This window comes from Dipodomys merriami, unplaced genomic scaffold (assembly GCF_024711535.1).
Source record: "Dipodomys merriami isolate MVZ:Mamm:240054 unplaced genomic scaffold, mDipMer1.0.p SCAF_113, whole genome shotgun sequence".
NCBI classification, from domain to species: Eukaryota; Metazoa; Chordata; class Mammalia; order Rodentia; family Heteromyidae; genus Dipodomys; species Dipodomys merriami.
In genome coordinates this window covers 517305-543955 of record NW_027202416.1, presented here as the reverse complement: position 1 = coordinate 543955, position 26651 = coordinate 517305, and the positions used below count along the sequence as shown (strand labels likewise).

Here is a 26651-nt window from a genome sequence, read left to right as displayed (position 1 = left end):
CCTTCCCCCCCTTCCCCCCTCCCCACACTGACGTTGTAAAGCTCATTTTGGACATGACAACTTGTACTTCTCATTGTTGCAACATGTCCACCTGTATGCTTAAACAACTGGTTTTTCCCCATCTCCTCCACAAGTTATACTGAAATCAAATATAGTGAAAGCAGGGGTTATACTCTGGAGGAGGAACATACAAAGCAACAAAGAGATAATCTTATAAATGCGTTAGAAACACGTGCATGAAAGAAAAAAAAAACATTAAAATACATATCTAAGGGTTCATTTTCCTGACATCACATTATCTGACCTTTTCTGTTTGACTCATACATATACCAGATATTGCAAATAAGGGAAACCATGGGACCTATGTTTCTTTGGGCCTGGCTTAACCGTGCATGCATCCATATTAAAATTTTGAACAAATAAAGAAACAAAAAAACTAAACCATATCATGTGGCTTGACTATGAGTTTATAATAAATTTTGGAATAGATTTTTGAAGCATTGCTAATTCTTAACCAGTATGAATTATCTTCCTCTCTCCCCCTCATTATACACAAATAGTTAAGAGTTTGGACAGAAGTTTTTCAAGTAATACACTGTAAATATTATTACAATGTCATAAGTAGATCTAAAATTCCCTTGAAAGTAAAAGCTCTACTTTCTATTGAAATATTAGTCATTTTATTCTAGGAAACTTTTACAAAAATAGACTGTATATCTTTGAAATATAAAAGTTCAAAAATAGTAGCAAAATTTTTTAGAAAGAGTCTGTCTTCAGAAATATTTGTATATATAAATATTAATGTTATGTGTAGAATGACATATATTTTTAGAGATTGTCATCAGAAATATATACAATATCTAAATTTATGTGTAGAATGATGTACACTATAGCGAAACAAAAATCTTAAAACATAATTAAAATAAAAAAAAATATCACACCAAGTGCCAGTGACTCACTCTTATAATTCGACTTATTCTGGGTAATGAGATCTTAGAAATGTGTTTGAAAGTGGCCCAGACAGAAAAGTACTTGTTAGATTCTTATCTATAATTAACCACTAAAAACATGAATTAGCTCTGTGCCTCAAGTTGGAGATTGCTGTCCTTGAGCATAAAAAGTCTTAGGGATAATGCCCAGGCCTTTCAAACAACAACAACAACAACAACAAAATGTATCACATTAATTTCACAAAAGCATCTTTTAACTGCTGGAACATTTCTTAGAAACATGAGTACATGCCCCTGGAAAATGTTAAGTAAAACGTATAGAATATTTACGTCTATGTTAAAGACATGACTATTTAGATCGTTTAAGATATTTAGGTAATGATAAGGTATTAAGAATAATGATGGGTAGGTAATATTTTGGGAGTGGTTTGTCATTCTATTTTATGATAGGAATAGAATGATATTTATAATGGTTATATAAAATTACTCTTGCTTCATATTTGAATTATAATAAATGATAAACATTTTTAAATGTTTCCAATGGAAAGGAATATCAATTCTTATGTAATTTCAAAGCAACTGAGAAAATTATTCCAAGGCTGGTTTGCTCAAAGACTATATTTCTTTTCTTGTTCTAGTTTTCATATGTTCATAGAAATTAAAATTCCCAAAATTCAATGGATTTTGGCATTCAGGAACATCTTCATAGATACTAATATTGGAATCCCTTAAGTGGAATAGTTTATTTCATTTGTTACTTTCACAAATAAATCAAGATGATAGTGTATTTTGTTTCTTCTCACTGCTATTGGCTCTTATCTTGAGAATACTTTTTCCCTAGCAAAGTAGAGAAAAACAATTGGATTGACCAAGTAACATATGGCTTTCATAAGATGCAGATGCATAGATTTGTGTCTTCTGTCCTTTGCCAAAAGTTTCTTCCAGAAAAGGTTATCAATTATTTATAAGTGTTGCTTAATTTCTAGGTATTCCAGTTATCACATACACTTTTTGACTGAGTTATCTCTGAATAAACTCAAAATAAACAGACAAAAAATCCTCAAAATGAACGGTAATCATATTATTGTTTTAAATGTTGCAGTTTACAAAGTTTTTAAGCAAACACAGAAAATATCTTTTTAGGTATTCTGCATTTTGTGTGAAGTATTTTAGCAATAGTTTTTTTTGCTGACATGTAATTCACGTGAAATATATTATCTCCTTTTATTGAATGCATTTTAGTGCTTTGGACGTGAATTGTACAATCATAGGTTTTCAAAGCCTAATTTTCACAAATTTGCTTTTCTTCAAATAGAAATGCTCCAAATTTTAGAACAGACATTAAAGTAGATATAAAATTCATTTACAGGAATTATCAGGCATACATCCTATATAGTGAGCCTTTTCAAAATTTGTGTTTTGGGATTATTTCCAGGGTCTCACACAAAGTATTCAAGTGCATTCTCAATGAACCACATTCCCTGTCCAAACAAGTTTTCTACTTCTCTTTAATACATACATAGACGTGTAATGGATAGAACCTATTCATTTCTCTTTGACCTTTTGAAAACTTGCTTCCTTTAATGATTGTAGTATTTTACAAATTCATTTGCTATGTGGAGTATATCAATTTCTCCACAAATGTATTACTATATTTGTGTCATCTTTTTATATTATGGTCCTACTAGTGAGCTTTCTCTTTATTTATTCTTGGATACTAAAGAGGAACTTATTTCATATGCTCCTACTATTTACATATGTTCTTTAAAGAAATATCCTATTTGGGGTAAAGTTATATGGAATTAGGAGATATAAAAATATTTAGACTCAGAATGATTGTAGCATTAACATTGTAGCATTAACGAATATGTGTCCTCTATCTGTTAGATATGTTTTCACTTCTGTTATATTGTCCTTTGAATTATGAAAGATTATAAGTTGATATTATCCAGTTCATTCTTGTTTTTCTTTACACACTAATGTTTTCCATGTCATATTTTAGAAACCTTTACTGATCCAATGCCATGAATTTTTATGTTTATGTTTTATATGTTTTTATATCTCACATTTACTTTGCTAATCATTTTTTATTTAAAATTTTTAAATTTTTGTATAAGGATTGAGGTAGTAGTATAAGAACTTTTTTTTAAATCTAGGGAGACAATAGTGCCACTACACCCATTTAAGATTCTATTTTTATTTCATAAAGTCATGGCATCCTTTTCAAAATCTATTGACCATAAATCAGTGATTTTTTTATTGTGAAAATACCATACAGAGGGGTTACAATTACACAACTGTATTAACCAAAGCATACTATTTGCAGAGGAGTATTTAAAAGGTGTAATTTGTTATAAAATTGAACTTTTAATCCAACAAAATGAATACCAGGAATCTATCACTTGGAAGATGTGAGGGGAAGTCAAAGGGAAGGAATAAAGAGAGTTATGGAGGAAGAGAGTGAAGACATAATATTCAATGCAGATAGTATGAAACTAGAAAACATGAAATTAGGGTGAGGTTTGGAAGAGTATGGGAAGGTTATGTAAAGATCCATTGTACTTACAAACTGATTTGTGGAATGGAAAATTTTTTGAACAACTATTTAATAAAAATATAATTGAAAACAATGGAGACATCTGATCTTAAACTGCATTCTCTTAAACCATGAATCAATATAATAGTTTCCTCCTCAGAAATTTTCTTTGCAGGCATTTTCCTCATAATGTAAGAAAACTGACCAATGCAATGAATATCAATATATCACATTGCAAATTATAAATAGACACAATATAAAAATCACAGTAAAAATGTTAGAATTCATCACACGATAAAATAACAGGTAGAAAGTATCAAATGCTGAATGATAGTTTTTCCAAGTACTTTACCTATGGTATCTAACTTAATCCTCACAATAATCCCATAAAGTGGAACTACTTCCATTTTTAATTGTCAGATGATGTTATTGAAATCTTCAGAATTGGAATTACTAGTACAGCGTTGCACGCATGGTAAGTGTTAGCCTGAGGCCCATCTCCCACTCTATCAAATAACCTCATTTTATTTTATGACTAAAATACCAGCACTTAGTCTACTAATTCTAGGAAAATTTCCCAGAATTATTGTGTACACTCTAATAATATTTGACTTTATTTTGTTAGAAAATAGGTAGCTGTAATATGAAAACTCTAAGCTCATAATCAATTTAAACACCCCTGGTGAAAGGAACTGCTAAAGTATAACATTCTTGATTTCTAGCTCAGAATAGTAGAAATCATATCTGTCCCTTCACTCAACACTGCACTGCCTGGGGACCCCATCTCTGTTTAACACACTCATACCGAAAGAATGTCCTGCCCAATTCTCGATGGAAACAGATTGCAGGAGTTATGGACCAATAATTTCCACAATTTAGCTCCCCTAGGTTGTTTACCATTATAAATATTTTGATTGCTTTTTATACACAACATTCTGAGGAAAATGTACTACTTTAAAATGTTATTAAGGGCTGTGAAGGTGGCTCATTGGTAGAATGCTTGCCTTCCATGCATGAGGCCCTGGGTTCGATTCCTCAGCAACACATAAACAGAAAAAGCTGGAAGTGGAGTTTATGCCCCACAAACAAAATAAAATAAGATAAAATAAAATAAAATAAAATAAAATAAAATAAAATAAAATAAAATGTTATTAAAGCAAGACTAATATAAAAATCATCTTTGACCCCAGATAAATATTTTACCTTTCATATACGCCAAAATGCAGTCTGAACTATCATTAATGTCAGGAACAAAAGGTTAAAAATCATAGACCCAAGACCTAAGCATGAATTAAAGACTCTCCACCTTGTCAATACAATTGGTTAAAAAAGTCATCAATACTATTGCATTTAAAAAATTTTCTTATGAAATGAAGATTCAATTATAAACTATTAACACTTGAAAATAACTCATTTTCTTGGGAGTAGGACACAAAGCACAAGATTAATCAGAATCATTTTAAAGGACTTTTATTTATACTACAAATTCACTCCCATAACTACAATGATATGAAAAATAACTGAAGTACAAAAACAGAAAGGAAATAATTTAATTGCATCATCTACATTCAAAGGACTCTGTTAATAGAAAACAAAGTTAAACTAATAATTAGCTAACCAAATTCACTTACATTCTTTTATTCTATTTCATTTAGTTTCATAAAAACTGGATTTTCATAAGATTATGCATAAAAAGCCTATATACCCACATACATTTTCAGATCTTTATATTTATTTCAGAAATGTCTTTAGCTCTATAGTCAATGAACTGAAATAATACTAAAATATTCAAAGGGTTTTCCGAAATTACAAGACTCACTCTCGGATGTTATTTATATTGGAAAAGATATTCAAAAAGCCTTATTTGTTAAGTTGTGATAGTTACTCCCACAAAAGAGCCATTAGCCCTTTGCATGTACAAAACAACTTCAGATACATCCACTATCTGGAGATGACTCATGCTTTTTGTTCGTTTGTTTTTGAAAGAAATATCTAACAAGCATATCAACAATACTGATTTTCAGTCAATATGATGGGATATTCAAACTTGATAAATATGAATATATATGATCTTACAAAGAAAGTTATTTTCAAAAGAAAGCCAGAAAAATTTTATCCACTTTGTGTTTCACGGGTATAACCAGAGAGCAATACCTATTTAGTCCAGTTGGTCAAACTCACTCCATGAGCATATGTTAAATGTATAACAAATTTAAGAGGTCAAATACATATTTTGAACCGACAGTCATCATACAGCACTAATTTACTACCTAAATATGTCTGATTCTTCTCACCTAACATATAATAAGAGCTGAAAGCAGTCTCTTTTATCTAACTTAATATGGTAAATCCTTTGATTCTGATGATATTATTTGACAAATAAAATGTACAGAAGAGTGGTCCAACTGAAATGACATGAGAGAATACTGATAAATAAAAACATTGCAACAAAGTTAGCTCTTTTCAGCCTCACCCTGTCCACATTGGCAAGCAACATTGCAAAAGCACATGCACACATAAACACATACACACATATGCACACATGTAACACACCTATACATACATGCTAAATTCAGGATTTATTGTACCAAAAAAGTTCAAACAAAAAATTAATGATTAGTACAAATAATAATTTGTCTTACTACAAAAAAATACACAATCCACTCACCACAGATGTTACATTTTACCTGCCTATCCACATGTGACCACTTAATTTATATTTAATTACTTAATTAACGAATTAATTCAATTATTTGTTTGGTGCTAATACTAAGGCTGGAACTCAGGGCCTGTCTCTATCCCAGAATTTGTTATTTTTTTGTTTTAGTTTTCTCAAGGATATCATTTTACTGCTTGTACCACAGCTCCAGTTCTAGCTTTTGTTGGTTTATTTCAAAGCAGAATCTAATGGACTTTTATTTTTGGTCTGGTTTCAAAGCACAATCCTCAGATTTCATCTTTCTGATTAGCTAGGATTAATGACATGAGCCACCAGTGTGGCTTCTGCTTTTTCCTCTATAGTTATCTAATGCACATACTTAGTAATTTAAAAATGAGAGTATAGAAGCAAGATGTACATGATGATTTTGTCCTGTCAGAAATTCAAGTTAGTAATGTAAATTTCTTCTTAAGAACATACACAAAAAATAACATGATATAGTATAAGAGAACTCACAATTGGACATATGAGTTTTAAGAGCTTTCTAATAGATCCATTATTTATTGGTACCCAACATTAGAAAAAAAAATGTATAATGTAGTACTAAAATAGAAGTCCTTTACATGAATGACTAGTTACATTCCATGTTTTTTTAAAGACACTTGTTTTCATCTAAAAAAATAGGCCTGTCTATTTTCTTCATGTGGTTTCAATGATTGAAGGTGCTTAATGAAAATAAAAATATATTAGTAGTTCTTTGCTATCAATTAAATCTCACTTTTTCTTTTTGGAGAATATAATGATCAAAGCAATAGTTGAGAATCAGCAAGCAATTGTTCAGCATCATGCTTCCAGTGCAAGTGGATCAACAGTAAGTAATGCTCAATACCATTTTCCACAAAGTTTTGTCACAGATACAATCGGCCTGCCTTCTTTTGCTGCTTTCCTAGACTGGATCTATTCCTTCATTGTAAGTGAAAAGTGTGATTCAACTGATTTCATAGAGATCTGTTCCTAGAATTAGCAAGGATTTAGATTCTTGTCTGCAATAAGATTAAACCTACGTCTCTTCATGTAGGCTGCTAAAAATGTATTTACCAAATTCAAGTAAATACATAAACTCTATTTCCATCTTTTTTAAAACATAAAATTCTGTTTGCTCTATAAATTGATCAGAGGCATGCATTTGTGGCTATCTAGGTCATTGCACATCTGTCTCTCTTCCTCTCTCTTTAATGTTTCTCATAGATAATAGGATTGCTCTATAATTATTGTAATTTATTTTGCTTTTATATTTTTGGTTGCATCATTTTACTTTCTGCTCTGCCATTTCCCAAATCATTTATATAAAAGGCATTATTTCATCTTTTCTCATTCATAGAATAAGCTGCACATGAAGACACTACTGGTCCTTATTTTCAGTCTGTATCTTTGAATATGGAGGAAAATCTTTCCTCTGCTATCCATCAATTCCCTACTCTCCAATTAGAATAATTTCAAATAGTAAAAATGGAAAAAGGGAAAATAAATCATGTTGAAAAAACAGCTGCAGAAAAGTCACAGGATTTTTCTGAACAGTTCAACTAATGTGAACTATTAGGGAAATACATGGACGCCTCATTCCCACTGTCACTCAAAGTCTCTAGTTAGGCAATTCTTAGGAATATGAGGAACTTGATGAAAAAGTGAGGAATGATATCAATTGCAAAAAAAATGGAGTAAGATCCATGCAAATTTCTTCTTTGGGCTGCTGAAAATAATCAGGTTATTACAGTGCGGAGACTACTTTCCAAAAAGGCCACTCATGTGAATACTAGGGATGACGATGAGTATACCCATATTCATCAGGAAGCCTACAGTGGACACATAGACAATGTCCATGAGTTGTTGGCTCAAGCGGCAGATATTCATGCAATAACTGTAGATGGTTGGATAACCCTGTGCAGTGCTTATATGTGGAATAATACTAGAGTGGCTTTTTTCTTACTTCATCATGATGCAGATACCAATGACTCCCTTGCATCTTGCTGCTGGGAATAGAGATAGCAAAGATATTTTGGATCTGCTTCTGTTGAACCATTATGTCAAATCAGGTCTGAAAAACAACTTGGAAGAAACTGTATTTGATATTGCCAAAAGGATAAGTATGTATCACTATCTCTTTGAAGTTTTGCAAGGCTGCACAAATTGCTCTCCTAAGTCATAATGGTTTGGTTAAGTTTATTAAATTTCAAAAATGCCATTGCATTCTTTGTTTCCATACAAAATATTTTCACAATCTAAATAACAACAATAGCTTATTGTAACAATTAATGGATTCCATGGAAGTCTTCCAAGTGAATTGCCTGACTTTGATTTCAAAATGTATTCAAGAGTTAGTTGTATATATCTATAATGATTTCTGGAGAGTTTTGCTATTTTTATTGTAATTAAGTGGTTACATAATTTCCCTAATTTCACAGTATTGTGGAATAGTGATGCTCAGTTAAAGTCACAAACACATTCTAACATTTCTGGAGCAAATTGTTTATCACAGTCTATAACATTTATGAGTTCTATGAGCTTTGCGATACAGTTATACCTTCCACATTGGTTGGTATGTACATTTCTTTTGTTTTGCATAACATCAGCTGTTCCTGTTTTCCCACTTGTTTCCTCCCTCCCATCCCTGCCATTAACTTGCTTAGTTCATTTTGGTCAATGTCCAGTGCAGCTGATGGGTTTTTCCCTGATTCCTTCTAGTTCTATGTCGTCTTCCTGGTTCCCCTCCATTGTACACATATACAACATACATGTGATAAGCAGCATGGGGTTATTTAGTAGAGATTCGATCAGATTGTTTCTTAAGTCCTGTTAATTTTGTCGTATTACCTAACATTTTGGTTTTAACATCTACTTATCAGGGAGACCATGTACCGTTTGTCTCTTTGCTCTTGGCTTACCTTGGTCAACATAATCACATTCTAGCTCCATCCATTTCCCTGCAAATACCATTATTTTGTCATTTCTAATGGCTGCATAATATTACATTGTGTACAGATACCACAATTTTGGGATCCATTCATCTGTGGTGGGACATCTGGGTCGTTTCCATACCCTGGTTATTACGAGCAGTATGGCAATAAACATGGAGGTGCATGTGTCCTTGTATACTGGTTCCTGTTGTTCAGGATGGATGCCTAGAAGTGGTATGACTGGGTCATAAGGGAGGACAATATTTAGCTTTCTTAGGACCCTCCAGACTGTTTTCCAAATTGGTTGTATAAGTGTACATTCCCAACAGCAGTGTAGTAGGGTTCCTTTTTCTCTGCATACCCTCCAGCATTTGTCATTGGCTGACTTGAGGATGTGGGACATTCTGACTGGGGTAAGGTGGTATCACATGGTTGTGTTTATTTACATTTCCTTCAAAACCAGGGATGGTGAACATTTCCTAATGTGTTTCTTTGACATTTTTATCTCTTCTTCTGAGAAGTCTCTCTTTAGTTCCCTTGTCCATTTAGTAATTGGTTTGTTAGCTCTGGGAGGGATTAGTTTCTTGAGTTACCTGTATATACTGGATATTAACTCCTTGTTGGATATACTGCTGGTAAATATTTTTCCCAATTAATTGGTTGTCTTTCTTGCTTGGTTGTGATAGGTTTAGCTTTGCAGAAGCTTTTTATTTTAAGGTAGTCCCATTTGTCGTGTCTCACTCCAATTTGTTGTGACCCTGGGACTCTATTCATGAAATTCTTTCCTGGGCCTGTAAGTTCAAGTGTCTCTCCTACTCTGCCTGCAGAGATTTCAGAGATTCAGGTTTAATACTAAGGTCTTTAATCCATTTTGAGCTGATGTTGGTGTATGGTGATATGCTGGGGTCCACTTTTTTCTTCTGCATGTGGCCACCCAGTTTTCCCAGCACTAGTGGTTGAAGAGGCTGTGTTTCTTCCATCGTCTGTCTTTGGTTCCTTTGTCAAATATCAGCTGACTGTAGGCATGTGGATTTATTTCTGTATCTTCTATTCTATTCTATTGGTCTTCGGTTCTGTGTTTGTGCCAGTACCATGCTGTCTTTGTTATTAGGGCTCTATAGTAGAGTTTGAAGTGCGACATGGATATAACTCCCATGTTGTCTTTATTTGCTAGAATTCTTTTGGATATTCTAGGTTTTTGTGGTTCCATATGAATTTTAGGACTGTTTTCTGTATTTCAGAGAAATACATCATTGGGATTTTAATAGGAATTGCATTGAATTTGTATAATAATTTGGGCGGAATTGCCATTTTCACTATATTGTCTGCCTATCCAAGAGCATGGGAGGTCTTTCCATTTCCTAGTATCTTCTGTAATTTTTTTCTTTAACTTTTTATAGTTTTCATTGAATAGTTCTTTTACATCTTTGGTTAGGTTAATTTCTGAATATTTTATTTTGGGGGATGTTATTGTGAATGGGCTTGCTTTCCTTTATTTCTCTCTCTGCTTTTACATTGTCAGTGTACAGGAAGGCAACTGATTTTTGTGGGTTTATTTTGTATCATACTACTTTGCTGAAGTGATTTATGATTTCTAAGAATTTGGGGATGGAATTTTTGGAATCGTGAAGGTATAGTATGATGTCACCTGCAAAAAGGGATAGTTTAATTTCTTCTTTCCATATACAGATCTTTTATGTCTTTTTCTTGCCTTATTGACCTGGCTAAGAGTTCCAGGGCTATATTGAACAGGAGAAGAGACAGTGGGCATCCTTGCCTTGTTCCTGATTTTAAGAGAATTGGTTGTAGCTTTTCCCCATTAAGTATAGTACTAGCAATTGGTCTGTCGTAAATGGCTTTTAATGTTTTAAGAAATGTTCCTTCTATTCCTATTGCCTCCAGAGCTTTTAGCATGAATGAATGTTGAATTTTATCAAAAACCTTTTCTGCATTTGTGGAGATAATCATGTGATTCTTGACCTTGGCTCTGTTGATGTGTTGGATTATATTTATTGACTTATGTATGTTAAACCATCCCTGAATCTCTGGGATGAAGCCTACTTGGTTTTAGTGTATGGTTTTTTTTAAGGGGTTTCTGGATTCTGTTAGCTAGAATCTTGTTAATGACCTTTGCACCTGTGTTCATCAAGGAAATTGGCCTGTAATTCTCCTTTTTGGTTGGGTCTTTGCCTGGTTTGGGGATGAATGTGATATTGGCTTCGTAGAATGTGTTTGGGACAGCTCCCTCCTTCTCTGTTTCTCTGAAGAGCTTGAAGAGTATAGGTGTTAGTTCTTCTTTAATGGTCATATAGAATTCTGTTGCGAATCCATCTGGTCCTGGGCTTTTTTTGTTGTTGGAAGACCTCGGATTGCTTCATATATCTCCTTGTAGGATATTGGCTTATTTAATTGATTTACTTCTTCCTTGCTCAATTTGGGAAACTTGTATTTCTCTGAAAATGCATCCATTTCTGCCAGGTTTTCTTTTTTTAGAGGGTATAACTTTTCACAGTAGTCTGTTAAAATTGTTTGGGCATCTTGGGTACATGTTGTGATTTTTCCCGTGGCATCCCTAATCCTGTTAAAATGGGTTTCCTCTCTTCTTTTTTAAATTAATCTTGCCAAATATCTATCAATTTTATTTATGTTTTCAACCAGCTTTTTGTTTGGTTAATTTTGGCTATGATTCTCCAATTCTCTATTTCAATAATCTCCGCTCTTAGTTTGGTTATCTGGCTCTGTTTAGTAACTTTAGGTTCCATTTTTTCATGTTTTTCTACCTGTTTTAATTGCAACATGAGATTATTTTCTTGGTCTGTCTCTATTTTCTTGATGTGGGCACTGATGGCAATAAATTTGTCCATCAGGACTGCTTTTGCTGTGTCCCAAAAGGTTTTTGAGAGGTATTTTCATTTTCATTGAGTTGTAGGAATTTTTTAATTTCTTCTTTAATCACTTCCATTACCCAGGCATTGCTTTGAAGTGAGCTGTTCAATTTCCATGTATTTGAGTAATTTCTGCAGTATGTTTTGTTATTGAGAACTAGCTTGATTCCACTATGGTCAGATAGGATACAGGGGATTATGTCAATCTCCTTGAATTTGCTTAAGTTTATTGCATGAACTATTATATGGTCTATTTTGGAGAAAGTACCATGAGGTTCTGAGAAGAATGTGTACTGTGTTGTTTTTAGGGTGAAATACTTGGTAAATGTCAGTTCTGCTTGAAGTATGGCCTCATTAATTCGATAGCTTCTTTGCCAATACTCTGGTTGGTAGACCTGTCCTTTGGTGAGAGTGGGGTGTTAAAAGTCTCCTAGTATTATCATATTGGATCTATTTTATTCTGTAAGTTTGAGAGTATTTGCTTAACATATTTGGGTGCACCGATGTTTGGGGAATGATAGGTAGATGATGGTAATATCCTCCTCTTGTATTGTTCCCTGTATTAATATGTAGTGTCCATCCTTGTCTTTTTGTATTGATTTTAGTTTATTTTTTTACTGTTGATTGGATCTTTTTTTAATTTTTTATTGTACAGATACTATACAGAGGGTTACAGTTACATGAGCAAGGTAATGAGTACACTTCCTATTGAACATTGTAACCCCCTCTATTGTTTTCCCCATACCATCCCTTCCTTCCTTACTTCCCTGAGGTTCTTTTTTTTTAATTGTGATTAAGTGATTACATAACTTCCCAAATTTCACAGTATTGTGAAATAATGATGCTCATTTAAAGTCATAAGTTCATTCTAACTTTCCTGGAGGAAATTGTCTATCACATTCTATAACATATAACGGTGTACACAATACAACATACATGTGATCAGCAGTATGGGGATATTTAGTAGTGTTTCGACCAGATGTGTGGGAGTTCTTTCTTTCTTAAGCCTGTTAATTTTGTCGTATCACCTAACATTTTGGATTTAGCATCCACTTATAAGGAAGACCATGTACCGTTTGTCTCTTTGCTCTTGGCTTACCTTGCTCAACATGATCACCTTCTAGCTCCATCCATTTCCCTGCAAATGCCATTATTTTGTCATTTCTAATGGCTGCATAATATTCCATTGTTTGTAGATACCATAATTTTTGGATACATTCATCTGTGGTGCTGCATCTGGGTTGTTTCCATATACTAGCTATTGTGAACAGTGCTGCAATAAACATTGAGGTGCACGTGTCATTGTATATTGGTTCCTGTTGTTCAGGGTAGATGCCTAAAAGTGGTATGACTGGGTTATAAGGGAGATCAATCTTTATCTTTCTAAGGACCCTCCAGAGTGCTTTCCAAAGTGGTTGTATAAGTGTACATTCCCACCAAAGTGTAATAGTGTTCCTCTTTCTCCACATCCCCTCCAGCAATTGTCGTTGGCTGACTTGAGGATGTCAGACATTCTGACTGGGGTAAGGTGGTATCTCATGGTTGTCTTTATTTGCATTTCCTTCATCACCAGGGATGATGAACATTTCCTCATGTGTTTCTTTGCCATTTTTATTTCTTCCTCTGCAAAGTCCCTCTTTACTTCCCTTGCCCATTTAGTAATTGATTTGTTAGGTTTAGGAGGGTTAGTTTCTTGAGTTCCCTGTATATACTGGATGTTAACCCCTTGTCTGATATGTTGCTGGTAAATATTTTTTCCCAATTAGTTATTTGTCTTTTTAGCTTGGTTGCAATAGATTTAGCTGTGCAGAAGCTTTTTATTTTAAAGTAGTCGCATGTGTTGAGTCTCTCCCCAATTTGTTGTGATCCTGGGACTCTGTTCAGGAAGTACCTTCCTGTGCCTATTAGTTCAAGTGTCTCTCCTACTCTGTCCTGCAGTAGTTTCAGAGATTCAGTTTTAATGTTAAGATCTTTAATCTATTTTGAGTTGATGTTGCTTCATGGTGATAGGCTGGGGTCCACTTTTAGTTTTCTGCATGTGGCAGCCCAGTTTTTCCAGCACTAGTGGTTGAAGAGGCTGTGTTTCTTCCATTGTATGTCTTTGGCTCCTTTGTCTAATATCATCTGGCTCTAGGCCTGTGGATTTATTTCTGGATCTTCTATTCTGTTCCATTGGTCTTCGGGTCTGTTTTTGTGCCAGTACCATGCTGTCTTTGTTATTATAGCTCTGTAGTATAGTTTGAAGTGCAGCATGGATATCCCTCCCATTTTGTCTTTATTCCCTAGAATTGGTTTGGCTATTCTAGGTCTTTTGTTGTTCCATATGAATTTTTGGACTGTTTTCTGTATTTCAGTGATGTACATCATTAGGATTTTAATAGGAATTGCATTGAATTTGTATATTAATTTTGGCAGTATTGCCATCTTCACTATATTAAATTGACCTATCCAAGAGCGTGGGAGGTCTTTCCATTTCCTAGTGTCTTCTGAAATTTCTTTCTTTATCTTTTTATAATTTTCATTAAATAGTCCTTTTACATCTTTGGTTAGGTTAATTCCTAAATATTTTATTTTGGGGGAGGTTATTGTGAATAGGGTTATTCCCTTTATTTCCCTCTCTTCTTGTACATTGTCAGTGTACAGGAAGGCAGCTGATTTTTGTGGGTTTATTTTGTATCCTGCTACTTTGCCGAAGTGATTTATGATTTCTAAGAGTTTGGGGATGGAGTTTTTGGGATCATGAAAGTATAGTATCATGTTGACTGCAAAAAGGAATAGTTTAACCTCTTCTTTCCCTATGCGGATCCCTTTCATGTATTTTTTTTTTTTTGCCTTATTGACCTAGCTAAGGGTTCCAGGACTATATTGAAGAGCAGTGGAGACAGTGGGCATCCTTGCCTTCTTCATGATTTTAGGAGAATTGGTTGTAGCTTTTCCCCATTAAATATAATATTGGCTATTGGTCTGTCATAAATGGTTTTATTGTTTTAAGAAATGTTCCTTCTATTTCTGTTTTCTCCAGAGCCTTTAGCATGAATGAATGTTGAATTTTATCAAAGGCCTTTTCTGCATCTGTGGCAAAAATCATGTGATTCTTTTTTTTTAATTTAATTTAATTTTATTTGTGAACATACTGTACAGAGGAGTTACAATTACATGGGCAGGGTAATGCTAAATCATGTGATTCTTGACCTTGGCTCTGTTGATGTGTTGGATTACATTTATTGACTTACAGAATAAAATAGATCCCAATACGATAATACTAGGAGACTTCAACACACTGCTCTCACCAAAGGACAGGCTTACCAACCAGAGGATTGGCAAAGAAGCTACCAAATTAAGTGAGGCCATACTTCAAGCGGAAGTAACTGACATATACCGAGTATTTCACCGTAAAACAACACAGTACACATTCTTCTCAGCAGCTCATGGAACTTTCTCCAAAATAGACCATATCATACTTCATGCAAGAAACTTAAGCAAATACAAAGGGATGACATAATCCCCTGTATCCTATCTGACCATGGTGGAATCAAGCCAGTAAAGCATACCGCAGAAATTTCTCTAATACATGCAAATTGAACAGCACACTCCTTAGCAATGCCTGGGTAATGGAAGAGATCAGAGAAGAAATAAAACATTTCCTACAACTCAATGAAAATGAAAAAAATCTCTCAAACAAACTTGTGGGACACAACAAAAGCAGTCCTGATGGACAAATTTATTGCCATCAGTGCCCACATCAAGAAAATGGAGACAGACCAAGTAAATAATCTCATGTTGCAATTAAAACAGCTAGAAAAACATGAAAAAATGGAAACTAAAGTTCCTAGACGGAGCCAGATAACCAAATTAAGAGCAGAGATTAACCAATTAGAAAATAAAAAAATTACAGCCAAAATTAACCTAACAAAAAGCTGGTTCGTTGAAAAAATAAACAAAATTGATGGATCGTTTGCAAGATTAATTAAAAAAGGAAGAGAGGAAATCCATTTTAACAGGATTCGGGATACCACGGGAAAAATCATAACACTACCCAAGATATCCAAACAATCTTAATGGACTATTTTCAAAAGTTATAATCTCTAAAGGAAGAAAACCTGGAAGATATTGATTCCTTTTTAGAGAAATCCAAGTTGCCCAAACTGAGCAAAGAAGAAACCAATTAAATAAACCAATATCCTACAACAAGATACAAGAAGCTATCAAAAGTCTTCCAACCAAAAAAGCCCAGGACCAGATGGATTCATAGCAGAATTCTATAAGACCTTTAAAGAAGAACTAATACCCACACTCCTCAAGCTCTTCAGAGAAACAGAGAAGGAGAGAGCTATCCCAAACTCATTCTACGAAGCCAATATCACACTCATCCCCAAACCAGGCAAAGACCCAACCAAAAAGGAGAATTACAGGCCAATTTCCTTGATGAACACAGGTGCAAAGATCCTTAACAAGATTCTAGCTAAAAGAATCCAGAAACACATTAAAAAAATCATACACTATGAGCAGGCAGGCTTCATCCCAGAGATGCAGGGATGGTTTGACATTGTAATGAATTTAATGACAAGTTTATTTTGTCAGATATAAGGATTGCTACGCCTGCATTCTTACTAGGTGCATTTGAATGGTAGATCTTTTTCCAACCCTTCTCTCTGAGTTTGTTTGCATGTTTGGCTTAGAGGTGGGTCTCCTGGAGGCAACAGATGGATGGGTCATGTTTTAGGATCCAAACTGCAGTTATTTTTCTTTTGATTGGTGAAGTAAGCCCGTTAATCTTTTTTTTTAATTTAATTTAATTTTATTTGTGAACATACTGTACAGAGAGGTTACAATTACATGGGCAGGATAATGCGTACATTTCTTACCAAGCATTGCAGCCTCCTCCTTTGTTTACCCTTCACATCCCTTCCCAGCCTCCCCCCTCCCCCCCAATCCCAATCCTTCTCCTTCCCCCCCCTTTCACCCCCCCACCCGCACCGACGTTGTAAAGCTCATTTTGGACATGACAACTTGTATTTCTCATTGTTGCAACAGGTCCACCTGTATGCTTAAACAACTGGTTTTTCCCCTTCTCCTCCACAAGTTATACTGACATCAAATATAGTGAAAGCAGGTGTTATACTGTGGGGGAGGGACATACAAAGCCACAAAGAGATAATCTTATAAATGCATTAGTAACACATGCATGAAAGAAAAAAAAACATTAAAATACATATCTAAGGGTTCATTTTCCTGCCATCACGTTATCTGACCTTTTCCGCTTAACTCATACATCTACTAGATATTACCAATAAGGGAAACCATGGGACCTACATTTCTTTGGGCCTGGCTTACTTCACTTAATATAATTTTTTTCCAAGTTTTTCCATTTCCTAACAAATGGGGCAATGTCATTCTTTCTGATGGAGGCATAGAATTCCATTGTGTATATATACCGCATTTTCTTGATCCATTCATCTACTGAGGGGCATCTGGGTTGGTTCCATATCTTAGCTATGGTAAATAATGCTGCAAAAGTGATAGTATAGAGAGATGCATTATGTTCACTGTTTTTCATCTTTCCTTTCCTCTGTCCTTGCTCAGATAGACTTCTATTAATGCCTGTCTGGGTGCAGGTCCCTGTTCCTGGTTGCTTTTCTCAGGTTGTGTTCAACCTCTTAGTAGTCTTTGTAATGCTGGCTTAATGTTTATGTATTAATTTAGTTTTTCTTTGCTATTAAAAATTTTCAGTTCTCCATCGAATGTGAATGCTAGCTTTTCTGAGTATATCAGTCTGGGTTGGCAGTTATTGGCTCTCAGGGCTCATGGAGTACTTTCCCAGGCCTTTCTTGCGTTCAGTGTTTGTGTGGAGAGATCTGTAGTGATTCTAATATTTTTCCTATAGTAGTATGGCTCCTTCTTCATTTTTGCTGCATGCAAGATTGTTTCCTTATCATTCAGATCTATCATTTATTCTATAATGTGTCTATAAGTGTTTCTCCTGGGATCCTGCTTGTTAGGTGTTCTATATGCTTCTGTTATGTGGGTAAGATGTTCTTTTTTCAGATGGGGAAAATTTCCACCGATTATCTTGTGAAATAGGTGTTGCAATCCCTTGCTTTGATATTCCTTACCTTCGTATATGAAGGTTAAATTTCTTGGCACTATCTGCTTGCCCTTGAATTTCCCTTTGGTATAATTTAAGTGATTTTTCCATATCTGTCATTTTTTGTTCCAGTTGATGTATTCTGTCTTCTGTATTACATTTTGTTCACTCTGTTAACTGTGTCTTCCATTGTGGTTTGCATGGAGGAAATGGACTCATTTTGATTTCAATGGATTCAATGTTGGTTTTCAAAATACTAACCTCACCTCTTAATGAGGTGTGTACTGCCTCTATTTTGTCACTTATCTCATGGCTTAGTGAGGTGTGTGCTACCTCTATTTTTGCATACATCTCCTGTTTGATGTCCTGCACCTCTTTTGGTATTTCGACCTGGTGTTCTTTCAACTTCTGGTCTATTTCTCACTTTATTTCTTGAGTCATTGCCTCCAGCATGTCTTGGATGTAGTGTTTGTCTTCCATTCCTGCTTCGCTCCCTGTGGGGCTCTCCCCTGGGTTGCTGCTGGCTTTTAGAGATAGCTTGCTATCCTAGGTGTTGATAAACCTTGTAATATTTCTCTGTGATTTTCTAATGGTTATTCAGGGATTATTGCAGACTAATCTGAAATTTTGTTTTGGTCAATAGGTGTCTGTCTTTGCTTGGTTACTGTTTCTGTGCTGGTAGAGAGACTCTGTACCTGATCTCGGTTCTGTTGGGGGCCGACCTCCAGCTGCTGGTCTGACCCACACAGGATTCTCAGCTCTCTGCTGTAGATCACTGGCAGTTCCCGCCTTTAGAAGGGTTGAGCAGCCTAGACTGCTCCTGTTTGTTCCTAAAGGTGCTCTTGGCAAGTTCGGATGTGCTGGATGTACTCTCCCAGATGCTGGAGTCTGCTATGGTCTCCTGATGTTTTGTTTTGGTTTACTTTTTTGGCTATTTGTGGGCTTGATCTCTGGTCTTGGGTGCTGTCCCTCAGCACTTCAGCTCAGGGCTGGCACCCTACCATTTGACCCAAAGCACCACATCTGGCCCTTTCTGCTTATGTTTTGCTGAGGAATCAGATCCAGGGCCTCTTGCAAGCACTGTACTGCTGAACACCTTACCAGCCTGAGCTCCTGACTATTATCGGTTGCTGGAGGCCTGTGTTGTTCAATTCCTAGCCTAGAATACATGGGTCAGGTTCTTGTGAAGTTTGGGCTTCTCTTGTCCTGAACCCCCCGCATCTTTTGCTGTCACAGGCATGATTACCAGGAGTGCAGTTCCCTGTTTTTCTCCCTTCTGCTGAGGTGTATGCTCAGCTTCTGATTTCAGTTGGGAGGAGTTGGTTATGTTGCACAGGCACCAGATACCCAGGCCTGGTCCCAGACCCCAGCCTGGGCACACTTGTTGGACCTGTGCTGCTGTGTATCCCACCTAGATTACACAGCTTTGAGTACACAGTTCAAATTTCTTCCACCGTTGGGTGTCTTGACCCAGTGGCGCTGTTCCAGGCTTGGGCATTTAAGCTTCCTTCCAGGGTCTCTCTTGTTCTAGCCTGGCCAGCTGAGTGTGATCCATGGGCAGGTGGAGCTCTTGAAAAGTTTCTAGTTTTAGTGGGTCCTGTGGTGCAGGTTTTGGGGTAGGGGGTCTGGGGATTCCCACCAGCTCTGGTCTCCCTTGAGGAATACAGTGTCCCCTGCGGGGTACTCACCCTGGAGCTAGTTGTTTCTGTGTGATGTAGGTTGTTGGTTGCCATTGCAGTCAGAGTTCAATTGAGGTGGTTGTGGGCTAGGCTGAGAGGTGGTGGCTCTGTGTGTTTCTATTCTGTCACGGCCTCCTTTGACACTGTTTGGGTCCACTCCACGGGATGGGCCTCCGGCGTCCACCAGAGGGGTGGGGAGGGGCCTCTGTGCAGGTTCTGATTGCTGGGGTTTGTCTCTGTTTGCGATCTCTGGATCAGCACCAGTTCCTCTCAGTTCTGCTCTGGTCTTCTGTGGGCATCTCATGTATCTCTGAAGTTCCTGCCATGGGGCTGAGTGGCTTTGGTGGGATGGACCCTCTCTGCTCCAATGGAGAGTGAGGGGAAGAGGTGGGATCTTTGTGTAAGTTCCCTGCTCAGAGGTTTCTTCATTCATCAGGATCAGCCAGTCTGACACTGATACCCCAGGGGTCTTTGGTACGGGTGATCTGCAGACAACTCCCTGTGTCTCTGGGCCACCGGCAGCTCCCACCAGGCTGGGCTGGCCATGGCTTGGCACGCTGCTTTGTGACCAATAGACGTTGGGGGAGACGTCTTCAAGCTTCTCTGTTGTGAAATTCTTCTTTTCAACTCCTGTTTTTCTCTGGATGTTGATTTTTTTTGTTGTCGGTCTCTTGGGGAGATTAAACGTTGGAACTCAAACTCTCTTTTTGGTTGGGGAGAGCTGTGGCATTCCCCTACTTCCCCATCACCATCTTTGACCCCCTCGAGTTTTTGCTTTTTTTATTCAGAAATAATTTTAATTTATCTGTTGAAATGAGTACTAAAGAAACTAAAGATATTTCTGGTGCTTATGAGAAAAATTATACTTTAAAATATTCTGTATTCTGTTTGTATAATGCCCATAATCTATTTTCTTCTTTCCTAGATAAAAGACTTTGAATTCTACATTGTTTTATAATATATAGGTTCATTAATAAATGTGTCCTTTCAAATTGCATATCATACCAAAACAGTTTAAGATTCCTTTTTTACTAGGTACTTATAGTATATTTCATTGGAATAAAATGACAATGTTGTCTAATTTTAAAAGTTTTATAACGATTATGCTATGTAAAGGCCTTTCTAATGTGAAGATTTAATACACTGATGTCAAACTTTTATTTATATGAATTACATTTATTGTTACATTTCTAATTTTGTAATCAACTTTTTAATAATTGTTTTTCATTTCTTGCATCTGAAGAATGAAAAATCTGGAATAATTCACAGATTTTCATATCATCCTTTGCAATTGCCATGTTAATCTCTGTATTGGTGTAATTTGGGTACATGTGCTGCTAAAGCATGTAATGTCTTCTAAATTTAGGTAGTTAATGATGCAATATTTATACAGGATTATATCCTTGGGTGCCTGTTTGTAACAAGGAAACCTTATTGTTCCTAACAATTTTACTGATCTTATTTCCCTAAAATTCTGTGTATAATGGAAAATAATTATATTGTTCAGTTGATTGCTCACGTTTGTATTTTTTTTGTCAATGACTATTTTAAATCGTTTTCATTTTAGTTTAATCATACTTTGAAGCATTTTTAGCTAGGTCCAAAGGGGATGGCTTTTTCAAGTACTTATTTATTCAACTGAGTTTGCTCTGTGTAGCTAATGGATTCAAAGAGCTACTTGTAAACTTCTGCAGCTGAAATTTTCCCAAATGAGGTCTCATTGGCACAAATGTCTACCTGACACTTTACCCTTCTTCCATGTAGGATCAGACCAACCAGAATGTCTTACCCTGATTGCGTAAATTGTCTTACTTGAACAAAATAAATGTTAGTTCCAAGGGATCATATGTATATCCCTCCCCCACAGTATAACCTCTGCTTTCACTATATTTGATGTCAGTATAACTTGTGGAGGAGATGGGGAAAACCAGTTGTTTAATGACACAGGTGGACCTGTTGCAACAATGAGAAGTACAAGTTGTCATGTCCAAAACTAGCTTTACAACGTCGGTGCGGGGGGGGTGGAAGGGGGGGAGGAGAAAGATTGGGATTGGGGGGGTATGGGGGAGGCTGGGAAGGGATGTGAAGGGTAAACAAAGGAGGAGGCTGCAATGCTTGGTAAGAAATGTACGCATTATCCTGCCCATGTAATTGTAACTCCTCTGTACAGTATGTTCACAAATAAAATTAAATTAAATTAAAAAAAAATAAAAAGTTTCTCTCAAAAAAAATAAAAATGAATATTTCAGACAGAACTTTTCAGACTGGAAGGTTTTTATCAAAATATAATTGTTTATTATCCCTACCATTTCAAAAGTAGCTAAAGCCAAGAAAGTGAAAAAATTGTTCATATGCATGATTACCTAATGTCCTGGCCTGTCTACCTACCAACCAGGCAGGAACTTAGACTACTGCCTTTCTATCACCAAATATTTTCATAGCTCCAGGAGAAATCCATATGTTTCTCCTTGTTATTAGGCCTTAAATTTGTAATGTTTCCTCTTGCCTCCAGTCTGTAAATCTACAAAAGTTAAAGGTTTAAGTCTAACTCTATCAAACACTGAGGTAGAGATAATGGAAAAATACTTTAAAACAGAGTTGCTTTTGATTCCCTAACCAAAACAGAGCAATGCAAAACATGTGCCATTTTATTATATTATATTTAGTTATATATTTTATATTTATATGTGCTGAATTTATATTTCACACAGTGAAACTTACTAGAATCAATTGATAATTTTATAAATAAATTGATATTTATTTATTCCAATAAATAGAATTGGAATATAAAAAATTAGGTTTATAATATATATTAGAATATAAAAAGTATCAATGCAATGTCTTCGGTATAAACTTGTGATGCCTTCTAAGTGTTCATGGTCTTCTGAATTCACATTTTTAAAAATCAATGTTGTTTTCCTCTAATCTCTAAGAGATTTTACTCTGATGCTCTATTTATTGTTTTAACTCACTGGTCCCAAACTGTTTTTCTACATATTTCTGATGCATTCCTACATATTATACTCCAATTGTGCTACTATGATATCTAAAAGACATTATTCTTCTATAGACCCATGGGTCCTAATATCTTATGGCTGGGTTACCTGCATCATCAGATAACAGGGGCAAGACTTCTCACCTAGGCCTACGCAACATGCCAGCAGACAGTAACTGAAAATCCATCTCAATTTCTCATTTCTTATATTTCAGGGCTTCAATTCCTCGAGAAACAAGAATTAGCAGCAAGCAACTGTGTAATGTAAGGCAACTTAAAATGAAAGATGAAGTCACAAAATCGAGAGAAATTACTGTATTTCAAACTGAATTTACAGATGACCAGCCCATATGAGTGAACAAGATCAGAAAGTGTCACAAGATTATTTTTAATACCCCTCCCCTAATGACTAATGTAATATTTCAGTCCAGCATAAGTGGGCCCAAAAAATAGTTCCTGGAAGGATAGATCTGTGATTGATCTACCATGGTCAGGAAAACGACTTAGAGGTTAAATGTAATTCAGCAAAACATTAATTGAGAAGATCGTTTGTGCTTCAAAACACTGGTACTTTAGTACAACTTGGTTCTGTGGTATAAAAATGTTGTCATTCTCAAACCAACCTACATTTAATCTCCTGAAAGTGTATTCCTTTTCAAAGAAACTTTTTGAAATCACACTTACCAAAACAACATTTGATAAGTAGATGACACTTAGTGACATTACAAGTTTTTCAAGTGTAGGGAGTAAGTTATAATAGAGTTGATTCATTTACCCAGCACTATTGTCAGACAGGTTCAACCATTCATTAAAGTCTAGAAATAGTACCACGCACCATTTGTGTTGCTCAGTAGGTGCCTTCCAGAAATGTGTTAAATAGGTCAGCCTCCCATATTTCAACCCTAAACATTAGCTAATAAAGTAAATTTCATCACTTAATAAGGGGCATTTTAAAAAGTCACAAATACTTGCCTTATCATATGCTGTTTTGTTTTCCCTCTGTCTAACACAGTAAGAAATATGTCTTTAATTCTTGAATATGGGTACTCATCTGAGATGTGACAAAATCTATCTTCTATTTCTATCATATTCTTCTATAGTAGTATATGTTACTTTTCTTCTTTTTCCAAAACTTATAGGTAGTAGAAAGTTTTATTCCATGTAAAATAAAATAATCACACATCATTGTACAAAACCATTTATAAAAACTGGTAGTTAAGAATATATTCAAAGCCATTTTTAAACTTTCTTGTTGACTAATGATTAATCTTCAAATGGATGAGAATATAATCATGTCTAAGTGTTTCAAGTCTCCAGTCTTGCAAATTGTTATTGCAGATGAATGAATTATGGAAATATAAGATGACATTAGTTCAAGTATGTGCAGGACTGAAACTCCATGGAATGTATATAAACCTTTCAAATATTAACAGACAGTTTAACAGAATGACTATCAGGAAGTTGAAACCAGAGAGCCATAATAGTAAAGACATAGAATGAATGAAAAATGGAACAAGTGGCAAGTACAGCTACAATACTCAATGTACATATTTGAGAAAGAAGTGGTAAATCAGAAATAAATCTTGGAGAAGGGGGTGGTTGAGAATGATAGATGGTGTCACTGTGATCCAGGAGCAATGGATAATTAGTTGGACAAATTTAATTGTAAGACACCTGCTCAAACTTTGGAAATTCAGTTAAAAACACAAAAACACATAAAAATCACAACCAAACAGCAGTCTGTAGGGAGTATGAATATGACCTCTCAAAAATTTTAAGCAGTTAATGGAGGTAAGTCTTAGTAAAAGCAAACAAAGATGTTCAAAGAGGGTAGTTTGGCATAGGGGAGGATTCTGAACAGATTTAAATAGATTATCTAAGGTTATAAATCACCTATATCTGCTGCAAATATTATCTTTCTTCTATGAGTTCTCTTTGTCTGAACTTGATACTCCAGTCCTGAGCCACAATTGATAGCTTGGAAAAATGTAATGGAAGAAACAAGAACCCATTACTCCACTGTAGAGAAAACAATCCTCTATTTTTTCTCTCATCTCTCTTCACTACATTTTATTCATACTTTTAGGTCAATTCATTTTGAATTACATTTTCCTTCTTTATTCTGGCAAAGTATTTGGTCAAATAATTCACTAAAAGTTATTTGCCATTTTTTTTGATTATGCTGTTTAATTGACTAAGTGAGTCCATTAAACTTTCCTCTTGCATTTGGTTGCCATGAAACAACATCTATGTTAATGAGGACAAATCTAATGTAAAAATTGTCTCCAGAAAACCAATCCAAGAAACTGTGATTACAAATACTTTGCTAACTTTTTTTTTCCTTTACCTTGAAAGTCTCCTTGTGTCTAAATTGCCCAGAAAAATAGGTACTCCATCACTTTTTGTTTCAATCAATTCTAAACTCAAGGATATATTTTGCTAACAAGATGTTTAGAGGAAGCCAAAAAATACTCCATTTTTATCTTCTCACTTAAGACTCTCCTTAGATACCATATCAGGAACAGTGAAGTTTTTCTTTGCAAAATTATTTCAATATATTATTTTTCTCTTGTTCTTGCATTTGCTCACCAAGATGTATGGAGAAGAATAGAGGTAAATCACCCATCCCTTAGAAGACAGGTCTGTTACAAAAGGACAACGCTTCTGTGTCCTACTTCTATGTCCTCCTCTAAGCAATTTCCTGATTTCCAATTAAACACAGCTTCTTGGCTATTGAAGCCTCACCCACTGGTTCATCTTCATCGTTTCTCTTTTAAAACTCTTTTAAGGGTAGAGACCCAGCTATATACACCAATCTGAAAAAGATCCCAAACCTCAAAATCTAAAGGAGTTTTATGACTCTTCAGGAGGACGATTGGGAGACCTAGGACCCCCCATGCCAATCGTTTGATCATCACATTCCTGCCTCGGTTTGTCCCCTTTCCTACTGGCCAATATTCGTCGGTGTAACTGATCTGGATATGACCCGGTGTCAGGAATGGTAGTGGTTAGAGCCCCATTATTTTTTTTTGTCTAGGAGACAACTCCTCCGCTACTTGCACTCTCAGCAATCACTGGCAACCCAATGACTCATATCCTTTTGCAGGTTTGGTACGTGTTCCCCCATTTATTGTTCTGGCTACTAATGACTCTCAGTTTTCCCAGGTTCAATTGATTCATCCGTGCACTAAAAGAGCAGTAGGATTGATCCTTGCAATCGGGTCGGCAATCACCGCTACTGTGGCTTCAGCTACCACCGCCATTATATTGCTGTCCCAAAGCGTGTCCACCGTGCAACAGATAAACCAGCTCATCCCTCAACTGTCATCCATAGAATTATAACATTTACAAGTTGCCAATCATCTTAAGGGATGCCTCATTGTGCTCCAACAACAAATAGACTTGCTCAAAGAACAGATTACGTTTCTTTGATTACAACAAGGAGGACTATGTAATGCTATGACTAATTCTGTCTGTCAGCTTTCCACTCCCGTACCCAATTTCACTGAACTTAGTAACTACATCAAAGGCCCTAAGTCCCTTAAGTACTTAAACTTCAACCAAAACCTGCTGCATGATGTTACCCACCTAAACCAGACCACCATTCAGCTTATTCCCTCTGTCTCCTTTTTAGAAGATGTGCTTAAAAAGTTACAACAATGGTTTTCGCCATCCTCTCTGGTCATCTGGGGAGGCCGTGCCCTTGTAGGGCTTACTCTCTTAGGAATTATTAAATGCTTGCACTCCCGGCAAAAATGCCTCCAATGACGGATCACCATAATGACGGTCCTTTTAAAAGAAAAGGGAAAATTTGTGGGTAGAGTCGGTCAGATCTGGTTGAGTCAGCTAGAGTAGCAGTTGAAGCACACTTCCTGCTCATAGAGACGTGACCCACAGGCACGTGTGCC

The 26651-nt window shown here is 35.7% G+C and overlaps 1 pseudogene; it reads right to left on the bottom strand.

The window, feature by feature from the left end:
• Window positions 1-20995: 20995 nt before the first annotated feature.
• Window positions 20996-21094, bottom strand: LOC138822636 (U6 spliceosomal RNA; annotated as a pseudogene).
• Window positions 21095-26651: the final 5557 nt, after the last annotated feature.